The following is a 6,224-nucleotide window of genomic DNA, read 5'->3' as shown; positions in this document are numbered from 1 at the left end:
TCCCTGCCCGCCGCTGCCGGGGCGGCGGAGGCGTTCGTAGGCTGCCCGGAGGAGCGGCGGACTGCGCTTCCCAGCGCGCTCCGCGCCGTGACGCCACCGCCCGGCCCCGGCGTGCAACGGCGCTGTCGCGGCCGCCGGGCCGCTCCGGTCTTGCGCGGGGCATGCCGGGAGCAGTAGTCTGGCCTGCCGCGGGGCGTGCTGGGAGGGGTAGTCCGGCCGGCCTGGGCCGCGGGAGCCGCCGCCGCGTTGGGCGGGCAGCGTGGGTGCCGGCCCCCCACCCGGGGAGGCTTTGTCCCCTCCCCGCCTCCAGCTCCATCCCGCCCGGCGAGGCCGGCCACAGTTCGGGGAGCCCCGGGCTGCCGCCCCGCCGCGGTCGGGCCCTCCTCCTCGCCCCACGGCTCCCGCTGAGGGGTTGCCTCTGCGGGGGGAAGGGCTGGAAGCCGCCGGGGCACGCAGGCAGCGCTCGGGGTTCGCCGCCGGTTCCGTGGGCGCACCCGGGCCCCGCTCTCCGGGTGGACTGCTGGGGAACAACTTAAAACTGACGCGGGCAAGCGTCCTGGAAATACATCGGTTCCTGCTTGCCAGGGAAATAAACTTAACCTCCTCATAGTACGAGGGCAACCTGTACGTTCTTCCATAGACTAAAAATATCACTAAACCTCCCTAAACACTTGCTACTTAATAGGTAGAATGGGTATTTGTGTTGAATAAAATTGCTTCTATGAGGCAGTACCTGTTTGAATTGTTTTGCCCTTAGACCGTAAATGTGTACTTAACTATTCAATTGCTAGTTTCAAGATGATGGAAAATAATTTTACGGTTTGGGGTATCATCCTGGTCTTCAGATGGAGTTTTTCTCCCCCAGAATAACACTAGTTCTTTTACAAAGATATGTAACACTGGCACAATTCTTCGAAAAAGAAAAAAGGACCTCTTCTCTCCTCCAGCGGAATTTTGGTGCTGTAGGATTTTTCTCATGCATCCCTTCTGTTTCAGAGTAGCAAGAGATCCATGCAAATAAGCTCCAGTTGATCCCAGGGTGGCTCACGCAATCCTTAAACAAAGCTTTAAGATTACTTTTAATTTCTCCCAAGTATTATTTGAAAGTATATATATCTGTAGCAAAGCATAACTTACTCTTGCATACCCACCCACCCCTCCTTCCCTTCCTCCAGATAGGCACCTTCTGGAATAGAAGGAAAATTAATTAGAATTATGAGCTACTTTGAGAGAGAATGGGATAAAGAACCACAGAGTTCTTGCTAGCTGTAAGCTTTTACTGTAATAAAATTAATACAATTAATTGTAGGGCCTGTTTTGGTGAAGTTGGGTACCAGGGAGGTTAGCACAGATCATGCAGCAGAAGCAGATGTGAGGCCGTTCTGTCAAGGGGGACAAAGTTTTCTTCAAAAGCGACCGGGTGTTAGAGTTATGAGATGTTACCAGCTGTTAGAGAGTTAGAGTGTACGATGTTAGAGTACATTTCCAGCAGTAATTCTTTTCACATTTGAACTGGTGGGGATTTTTTCTGCTGATACAGTGTCACAGACTGATTATAATAGTTTTGTGAAGAAGCATAAGGCTTTCTAGTAAGCCAGTTTTTGCAGAAGTTTAGGGTTTTCTGAGTATAGCTGTTGCAGGTGTACTGAGAGAGGTACCATCAGTTTCCAAACTCAGTCACAGATCTCTGGTGCAATGACTACTCGCTGTGCTATCGTCCTCTGAAGAGCTCAAATGTGAAATTGAATGCAAATAATTACTTTTCATATTTTCAATTACATTTATGGTTCTCTCCCTATGTCTCTTTTGTGAACTGTTTTCCCTCAAAAGTGCGCTTACCAGCAAAGTGAATGTCAACAGTACTGGAAATTCATATTTCACTCCTGCAAGTAAATACATGCGCTGACAGGCGGGTGAGAACATACTCCCAGTTGTGCCCTGTTAATGACCTTGCTGGAGGTTGCTCATGCCAGGGAGGAGCAGTCATGGTCTATATACCCCAGGAGCAGCCAAGTAGGTGTTCCACCCACATGGCTGTTGCCAAGAAGCTGCTTAAATATTGGGCACCAAATGTAGTAGTCTCATGTTTTGACAGGCAAGAAGCTGAAATTTTAGGAAAATGTGTTCTTTTTTATTATTATTAGTTAGGGTGTAACTAAGCATCCATTAGTAAAAATCTTTAGTCATCAACTTTTTCTAAATTTTCAGGGTAATCTATTTTTACAAACTACACCCAAGTGATGTGGTTATTACCATACCTAAGAGTAGTCTAACTTCATGATCCCTGTACAAGTAAGCAGCCAGTTTGACACCTCTCTCAAGCACTTCACTGCCCTCATTGAGGTGGGGACTCCTAGGCAACTCGGTGAAAAACGAGTTGCTTCATTATTTTTTAAACACATCAGTAGGGTGACAAGATGTTTAAAACTGTAAACAATGACAATTAAGAAACTGTGAAATAAAGATAGTGTTTATTTTCTTACAGCATTGTTACAACATGCAATGCAGCCCGGAAACTATTGAAATGCAGCACCTAAATTTATTTTGTCCTCTTATCATGATTACTATGATAATTGCTTTCACTGAAATTTTTGAGAAGGTCTGGACTACCAGAATTGTTCTTGGAACACTTGCCCCCAGTAGTGAGTAGGAACCGTAATTCTTCCAACGTTACTTTTCACATAATGTCCAATCAAAAATGAAAACGAAGGCGAGGGAAACAGAAAAGTACAAAGAAACCAAAAAGGCCAACCCAAATCACCAGTCTTCTACTTCACAGGATTCTAAAATTCAATGACAGCTACTGGAAAATTGCCTGGGGCCCAGTGTGGACAATACTGCAAACACGTATTGGCTGAACATACAGCTATAAATAAAAGCAAACAAGATGTTGTGGTAGACATGGAACAGGATGAGGAGTAATACAGAAAATGAAACCATCATGTGTCAGCTGGGTGATGCGTTCCCCTACACGCTTGTTGGACTTGTCACACCTCCCTCCCAGAAAATGAACTCTGAAGGTAAATGAGCTCTAAGGAAGGCTGTGACAAATTACTGGGTATACGGAAAAATGCCCCCATTAAAATATGACAAGAATGAAAAGTCTGAAATTACTTGCCCGGCTGAGGAGAGTAACATGTGGGACATGATGAAAAGAAAGCGAAGTCAGGTTTTTCAGTTTTCCTATGTCACACACCTTTCAGCTATATTACAAAGTGGCACATTCGAAACTAATGAAAAGATTTTCCCCCTGCACACATTAGGAAATTAATTGACCCACAATACCAATGAAGTAATGAACTAGATTAAAAATGGAACTGGGCATTTGTATGGATAAGAATGATAGACAGTTACAGGTTCGTGGAAACATACTTTGAGGGAGAATTTGGATGCCAGGTCTGAAGGCGAGCCTTGGCTCACCATGACGAGGCAGGCGATCGGTTTGGGGATCTGATGAACCCGGTGCTGCTCACCCCAACATTGCTTCTGTCCTTGTTTGCACCAGCCAGGACTGGAGGCAGGACACCCAAGGCAGAGGCTGTGCTTGCAGTTGTGAGTTAAATCTGCTGACGATTGTCCTCCAGCACCCAGACCAGGGGGATGCAGACCGTTCCCTCCCGTACCCCTCGGCACTTGGCCTCCAAAGCTGGGTTGCTCACCAGCCCGGCTGTGAATAACTCAGTGGCTAGGAGGTGATGGAGAGATTGCTAGCTGGCTCAGGGCAAACATTTTTAGGGGGCCTTGCTAACTGTTTATAGGCATTCAGTTTTCAACACTTGCTCTGGCATGTCAGTTGACTATCCATAGCCAGAGAGACCTGAAGTGTGTCTGATAGCAACATTCCTCCACCTGAAAGACCCTGTGCACCAGTATTTTTGCCTGCTTAGGCAATGGTTTCAGGTCTTTCATTCACATGCCCACTAATTCTTGGACACCGCATCCCACTGAGAGGGATTGTTGTTTCCACATCCACATTAAATGTCTGTAGAGGCTTCTCTCCACCCCAGTAATGCTCTTGAGGCAGCACTTTTCATTCACCCAACACATGATGGGCTTGAAAGTCTCGTTACACATGGTGCAGGATGCAGGGCGGTGATGATACAGCAAAAGCAAAGCTGTTTGTTTAAATTGCAGGCATCAAAGTCATGAAAGGGCACGTGACCAGCATTTAAACATTTCTGAAATAAGTGGGACAAGAAGCCGGATGTAATCAATCTATTCACTGGCCATTATTTGACTGTGAGGTAAATTGGGCTCATTTCTCCTCGGGAAGGATAGGAGATACAGAGAGGCAACAGCTTTATCTGGCTCTGAAACCTTCACATTTGAGTATGGAAACCATATCTGAGAGATCAAATAAATAAAAGCAACTGCAGAATTAAGGTTTTGTGCATGCATAGAATTAACACCCCCTTACCCCAACCCTCCATACTAAACATAATTTTCTTTAGAGCATCATATATCAGGGCAGACATCAAATCTTTATTCTTTTAATTTTATATATAACCCTTAACTAACTGCATTTTTCTTCTGTCTTTCCCTACTTTGTCAGAATCTCACTGAGATAAAATAACTTTTCTGTCCATGCAGTTTTGGATTAAGCCTCCCTCCCGAGTGTACCTGGAGAGGTTTGTCATAGCTTCACAAATCCCTGAATGAGCACAGGAAAAAGTTCCCAACCCATGCCACAAACAGGCTTTTAAGAAATGAAGCAAGTGATTCATTTTTCAAGATAATTTCTACAGATCGCTGTCTCATTAAAAATGATAGAGTGACAATCTAATGATAATTATTTTGGTTGCTCCTCCTCTCTCAATGGTACCTAGTTAAAAGTAACAGTACATTATGATTTTTTAATGTATTTAGATGCACTAATAGATGCAGTTTTCCATATATATATATATGCAGAGTGTTCATATGTGTATATATTTAGAGCCAATACTGGGCTATACTGAGAAGAAAATAAAGCCACACACATCTTCTCATGTTTTTGTAGGAATTGTTGTTTTCTGAAATAATTAACTTCAAGATAATACAATGAAAACATAACAAGAAATTAATTCACTGTTACTCGCTATTTCCTTTTAAAAAATCATAACGCTGATCTAAAAAAAAAAAAAAAACCCAAACAACCAAACCCCCTAACATTCAAAACAAAGGAAAAAAGCATTGAAAGTGAGTAGTTGGGGAAAAAAAAATTATGTACTAATGACTAACATTATTTAAGGCTAGGCTACCGTACTGATGTTGTTATATCAGCCGGCGCTCACTGAGACATATAGTATCAGGGCAGACAGCACATCTAAACTTCTGCTGAATCGAGACCCGGACCGTTATCAGTGAGGTTCTCGACACCAATTGTCCAGCTGACTCGGGAGACAGGCAGCACACGGACCGAGGGCCCAGCGTGGCTGCTGTGGCTTGGCAGTGCACTGCAAAGTAACCAGACACACCTCGTTCCCTTTTATGTAATAGCTATTGCAAAGTAAAAGTCAATAATATGTGAGTGGCCAACAGTTCAAGGATGCTCAGGTGATATGCTCCTGTACATAGGGTTGTTCTTTAAATAGACGAGGTTAAAATTAAGCACCCTGTGCTTCAGTGCCGCATACACAAGCACTCCAGACAAACTCTTAGATAACCAAACAGCAAGGAGAAAAAAAAAAAACCCAACTTTTATGACCCAACTGAAGGGAGAAACTGAAGAAATTCAAAGCTTACCGAAACAACTCAGGAAATTGAAAATGATCAAATGAAAATATAGGGGAATATTTTACTACATTTTTTTTTATTCCAGGATTTTACAATCTTTTCCTCTTCTTCCCCCTCCAAACAAATTACTGAATCAAAAAGTTCCTTACACGTATTAACGAATACCAACTAGACTAGTAAACTAATAATTGAAGAGGATGCTTCTGTGCACAGAAGAACTAGAGATGTTGGTTTCTCAGAAGCAAGCCATATCACTGTTCCAAGCTAACCCAAATGATTCCTGGGCAATCTTTTCCCTGTTTCTCAAAGGTTAATTCCAAAATCTGCAAGTTTAGCTTCTTCTAAGAAAATCTGTTAGCAGTCTTTTTGTTAGCTTTTCCTTAATGGTTTGAACAAATGCATTGTTTGTTACAGTGTCTCCAAATGTTGGTATTATTTACATTCATTCTTGGTTTCACTTGTTTTTGTGATTTCATACTATTGTTGTTTTGCTGGATTTTAGCATCTGTACC

Source organism: Tyto alba, unplaced genomic scaffold (genome assembly GCF_018691265.1).
Source record: "Tyto alba isolate M040663 unplaced genomic scaffold, T.alba_DEE_v4.0 Super-Scaffold_14, whole genome shotgun sequence".
Taxonomy (NCBI): domain Eukaryota; kingdom Metazoa; phylum Chordata; class Aves; order Strigiformes; family Tytonidae; genus Tyto; species Tyto alba.
The sequence above is the reverse complement of the archived record's forward strand: the minus strand, read 5'-3'. Positions refer to the sequence as shown.